The sequence below is a fragment of the Vulpes vulpes genome, chromosome 14 (assembly GCF_048418805.1).
Source record: "Vulpes vulpes isolate BD-2025 chromosome 14, VulVul3, whole genome shotgun sequence".
NCBI lineage: Eukaryota > Metazoa > Chordata > Mammalia > Carnivora > Canidae > Vulpes > Vulpes vulpes.
In genome coordinates, this window is record NC_132793.1 from 2,327,378 (window position 1) to 2,333,377 (window position 6,000).

Genomic DNA, 6,000 nt, shown 5'->3' on the forward strand with positions numbered 1-6,000 from the left:
GATGGAGACCGTGGCTCTATTAGTTCCAATTTCGCAGGGTGAGCCCAAGAAGCAATTGCCTCTTTAAATTGCCAGGGTCTCCTGGGACCGAAGGCACGAGCCACGGCTCTGCTGAAAAACATTCACGGATAGGATAGGCAGCCCCCTCTGCGGCTGGAGGCGCTCCTCCAGGATATTCCGCGCTGTGCAAAAGGGGCTCTGGAAACCTCGCATGAAACTTCCCCCCCCATGTCGCTGGTGATAAGAAGCGTCCCCGGAACGAGGCTGTGCAGCCTCTCGAGGACCAGGTGCAGCGCTGACCCGCCTGCCCCCTGGTCTCCCCGTTCTTCTTTAAGCAAATATATAGATTTTTAAATTTTATGCTCAGCTTGGTGCTGGAGGGTGAGCTGTGCTGACCAGCCTTGTGCGGTTTATGGTTGGGGGGCAGGGATGCCCTCCCTGGGTGTGCACGTCTGGAAATGGGCTGAAGTGCCCCGGTTGCAGCAGGTGGGCCTGTGCATGGGGTCGGGCTGGGCCTGAGGATGGCATCCTGCGTCCCTGCATGGCCCCAACGCCTGGTCGCTCCCTGCAAACGCCGCGGTCCAAGAGGATGCTGCAGTCACCAGGGTTTCGAGGTGCATAGGACGCTTATGTATTTTCTTAAACAGTGTTTTGCTCAGGGGGCCCTGGTGGGTCCCCGTTGGTTAAATGCCCGACTCTTGATTTCGGCTGAGTCAAGGATCTCAGGGTTGTGGGATCGAGCCCCGTGATGGACCCACACCCAGTGTGGAGTCTTTGTCTCTCTCCCTCTGCTCCTCCCCTGCTTGCATCCTCCCTCTCTCTTTTTCTGTCTCACACACACACACAATGAATAAATAAATAAATAAATAAATAAATAAATAAATAAATAAAATAGAAATAAATAATAGAAATAATAAAATAATAAAAATAAAAAGTGTTTTGGTCAGATGTAGCTGGGAGTGCAAGCCGAGGAAGGTGGACGCGATGGTGGCAGGACTTCCCAGAGCCTCTCTCAAGCTGACAGGTGCAGCTTGAATCTTCCAGGGAGGGCACAGGAGGCCACGTGCCCCAAGGGAGGTCATTCACCAAGAAATCCATTTCTCACGCCCCCTTGCAGACACGCTCTGTGACGGTCAATCTGCGGGATGTCCCCAGATGCCCCTTTTCTGACGCTGACGCTGCCTGGCAGCCCCCAGCTCTACACCAACAGCTCTAGCGAGGGGAGGGCACCGTCTGCCGGGAGTACCCGGGGCCGAATACGTTCTGACGTTCTTTCCCCCACGTTGACCTCAACGCTGTTCCCTCGAGCGACCTGCGCCAGCCCCCTTCCTGCCTCCTGAAGAGTCCCCTACTTCTCCCATAGAGACTTTCCTGCAGGCAACCCCCACTCCCTCCTACTGCTCCTTATAACATGACCCCAGTCCCCTTGCTGCCCCGGGCATGCCAGGTAGGCCACTGGCCAGTCGGTGGCATCATGGGGATCATCTTGCTTGGACATTTGTGGGGCGTTCTCAGGGGTTTCAGCGAGTGCTCCGTCCCCCTGATCTCCAGCTTCCCCAAGCTCATGCGTCTGTTGATGGCAGCCCAGCACCCATTAATTAATTTTCTGGCAGCCGCATCATATTGGTGACTTGAATGAGGCTCTGAAGATGCTTCTCCAACATTGATCCTTGGCCACAAATTCTTTTTTTTTTTTTTGCTCCTGGCTGCCTGGGAGTTTTCAGGCTTACACTGTGACCCTCCCACCGTTTCTGTTCGCCATCGGCCTGCCGGACGATGTGTTTGCTTGTGTGGTGCTGAGTCACCATCCCTCTCACACTTGCTTTGCTCACTAATGCGACGAGCAGGCCTTCGGAGTCGGCACCCAGGCAAGCGGCAGGGGACGGGACAGGGCGGGTGGCGCCTCGAGGTGTGCTCTAGGGACAGCCTTCAGTAAGCAGGACGGCCGCCAAGCCCCTTTGGGCATCTCCATTTTTCTAGCTCTGCCCCCCCCCCCCGGATGCAGCTGCTGTCACACAGGGAATATTCGGGTGCATGTAGCCCCGGCCCCCTCCCGACCTGCCAAACACGGCTTCTGGGAGAACGTGCCAGAAAGCCAGGGCCCCAGGACCTGTGCCTGACACCACCTGTGGTCCTCACCTTCCAACGGGGCCGCCCGGGGCGTCTCCACAGTCCCAGGGGGAAGCCGGGTCCCACACGGAGAGAGACTTCCTGAGGGCTCCTCTGGGCCAAGCACCGTGCTGGGAGCTTGGTGATGTGCACGGTCCAAGGGGGGCCTCAGGGTCTCTAGTGGTCTCTGTTGCCTAGGACACGTGTGGCCGTGGACACGCGGAAGGACTCTGCCGAGCAAACCTGTGTCTCCGAACAGGCTCTTGGATGTGGGGCTGCGGGGAGTGGCAGGGCCGCGGAGGGAGGTGCTCCATGAACGGGGGAGGGTGCCTCGTCCGATCCTCCCTTTGTTCACTCCACGTCTGCCAGGTGCTCGGCGTCCTCCCAGCACCCTGCTCGCTGGTCCCAGAGCCCTCCCTGCAGACCTCCCTGCTGCACTGACTGGTGGGAAACACGACGTGGGGCTTGTCCTGGCTGGTAGCACAGAGGATGAGAAATTTTGAGAAGAGATCTGCCTTTTGCCACAAAAATGGGTGCTCATGTGTAGAAGGAAAAAACCCAAATCATGAGCTCTCTGTCCGAAGTACATTGTGTTGATCACATACCTGGGGTCTGTACCTGGTCACTTAGGTACCTGGGGTCTGTACCTGGGGTCTGTACCTTGTTGCTCAGGTACCTGGGGTCTGTACCTGGGATCTGAACCTGGGGTCTATACCTGGTCACTCAGGTACCTGGGGTCTGTACCTGGGGTCTGTACCTTGTCGCTTAGATACCTGGGATCTGTATCTGGGGTCTGAACCCGGTCACTTAGGTACCTGGGATCTGAACCTGGGGTCTGTACCTGGTTGCTCAGGTACCTGGGATCTGTACCTGGTCACTCAGGCACCTGGGATCAGTACCTGGTTGCTCAGGTACCTGGGAGCTGTACCTGGGGTCAGTACCTGGTCGCTCAGGTACCTGGGTGCAGTAGGACCCACGTATTCAGGTGCCCTTGCCAGTCAGCCCCGGCTCCAGCTCTCCCATCTGGGCCTCCCCAGCATGGCTGGATTCTCCCCTCAGTTTGGGCGCAATGGCCCAGGAGGCCGCAGCTCCCAGCCGCCCAGCTGGCAAGTCTGCCCTGGTCCTCCTCAGGGCTCCCGGGCACACCTGCCCCCAGACGGGTCCCACTGCCTGGGACGTATGGGCCCCATCTGCTCTCTAGGCTGGGCCGAGCAGCCATTCACCGTGATGGGTACGTGGACAGCTGCGGGCAGACGGGGCACACTGGATGCCCCCCTCCTGGATTGTCCTGCCCGGTCTTCGGGCTGTTCCTGTGGGGTCGAAGGTGCACAGGAGCCCAGAGCTGAGCAATGCTCAGAACCAGCCGGCTTCCTGCTGCCCCGTGAGGTGGGGCAGGTGGGGCAGGGGACAGGTGGGGCAGGGGGCAGCTGAGGCACAGGATGCCGTCTGCTGTGTCACGCATCCTCAGAGAGCCATGTGGATAGTTCCAGTTTGTTAGGGGATCCCGTCCTTGGCAAGACCCGTCACTGAAGCAGGGGTGGGAACGGGTTATTCTGAGATTCCTGCACAGAGCGGTCTCAGTGTGGCACCTAACGTACACCTACGGTAACCCTCAGTGGTCAGCCGGGGCTCACGGGACCGTGTGGGGGGGCCATCGCCTGGGGAGGGACAGCCCTGGGCCAGCTCAGTGCCGATGGGCACATGCAGCAGGAGGGGCAAGGCGAGTTAGGGGACCCTGCCCCCACCAGGTCCTCTTTGCTCCACCCAGGCTGGCCCCACCCCTGCCCCCGCCGGGTCCCCTCTGCTGCGCCCAGGCTGGCCCTACCCCTGCGCCCACAGAGCCCAGCTTCAGGGCCATGGCTCTTTCCTCCACCCTCCACCCCCACCTCCTGAAGCATCGCGCCCCCCCCCCCCCCGTGTGCTCCCCTGTGGAGCCTTTTGGAGATGCACGTGCGGATGGCTCCCAGGGGTGTCTGCAGGGCTCTGTCCCCAGCACCTAATACACATGCTCTGGAAGAGGCACCCCCATCACACAGTGGAGTGGATCTCACTCGGGGAACGGGTCCCCCAGGGGACATCTGGAAATGTCTGGGGTCATTCTTAGCGTCCTGGCTGTGGGGTGTCACAGAGGCCGGGGAACCTGCCACAGTCTGTGCAGCACACAGGACAGCCCCACACGGGGAGCTGCCCTCCCCCAAAGGCCAGCAGTGTCGAGGGGAGGAGAGCCTGCTGCATGGCCCTAGGGGCGGGGGGCTGACGTCCCGATACCCTGGACGCCCAGGAGGAGCTCAGCAGCCGGGCAGCAGGGAGCTGGGGCAGGGTGGTGGGGAGGGGCTGTGGGGACTGGGCGGGGACACCCCAGGGAGGCCAGGCTGTCGGGGGGCCTGGGGGCTCAGACAGCGGCTTTACCCCCTTGTGTGACGGGGGCGCTGACTGCACTGCCGGGGGCACAGGGGCCGTCCGTGCGCCGCTGCCACCTGCCGCGATCACCTGTCAGCATTCAGGGAAGCCTTCCACTTCCATCGAGATGCCCGCGCGTCCAGGGCTGAGCAATGGGGCCCCTCAGGCAGGCAGGGGTCTTTCCAATCTTGCCCTGGGATGTGAAGGAGCAGAGAAGCACTATTCGGGGTGCACAGCAGCAGCGGGAGGCTGGGGGACAGCCCGTGCCCGTGGGGGGCCTGCCCTTCCTCCCGGCGCCTCAGGCCTGCACGGCCCTGGGCTCCCTGCCACCCTCCCGGTCCCCGTCTCACACCCCACCCCTTCACAAGCCTTTCAGGAGCAAGTTTGTGATCGGATCTTGTGCAAGTTTCACAATGGAAGCGAGCAGGAGCCCGGCTGGACCCCCAGACCTTGGCGTTGGTGCCAGGGATGGAGCAGGAAACCCGCTTTGGTGTGACCTCTATGAGCCGCAGCCGGGGAGAAGGACTTTGAATCCCTGTTGGTCTCGTGCGACCCTGCAGCGAAGCTCAAGACAGAGGCAAATGCAGCTTCCTGGGCACCCCACCAGGATGGGGGCGCCTAGTCCGCCGTCTCCCCAGCAAACATCTGCGGAGCCTCTCGTGCACAATCAGCTTCTTATTCCAGTTTTACAGCCGGGTTCAAACCTGCCCGTGCCCTCCCTCCCTGGGGTCCTGGTGGGGCCCTGGTGTTTCCTGATCCCCCGAAGCTGTGCAGGGGCCCCTGCTGCTGGCTCCCCCTGCATAGCCCTCGCCCTGCCCTGTTGTCACTCCCTCCGTCCTCTGTCTGCTCTGAGCTCCAGGAGGGTGCCCGGAGTCTGTCCCCACGACACAGCGTGTCCTCCTTCAGGTCTGGCCCATTGGAGGAACGTGAGCCACACAAGAGTAGTGAACACAACCAATGTGTCCACAGAGCTGGGGCCGGCGCCTCCTCCCCACACGCTGGGCCTCCCAGGCAGGGTGTCGTGTCGTGGTCACTCTGCAGGGCGGATGCTCATCTCAGCCCGGACACAGCCCCAAGGGCCGCGGGTGTGGTTCCCATGCAGCTCACACACCCGTCAGCCCCTGGAGACCCTGGGTGCATGATGGCTTCACCCAGCGGCAGATGAGAGGAGACCAGTCAGGACGGAGGCAGGGAGGCCGCGGGGCTGCAGGCCGGGCCCTGAGCCGAGCAGACGACCACGGGAGAACACAGGCCGCCGGGTTTCCAGCAGCTACGGTACCGAGTTCTTGTTTTGAGATGAGAGGAAGCATCCAAGGACACAAAGTATTCCCAGGACTAGATTCAAACAAGAGGGGCCCCTCCTGTTCGTGTGGGGTTAGGGCCCAGGGGGCAGAGCCAGCGTCCTGGCAGGTGTCAGGAATAACCCTTTCCGCTCTGAGCACGGCTGGCAGGGCTTGTCCATGTCACTTGTCCCTCCTGTGAGCAGTCTCG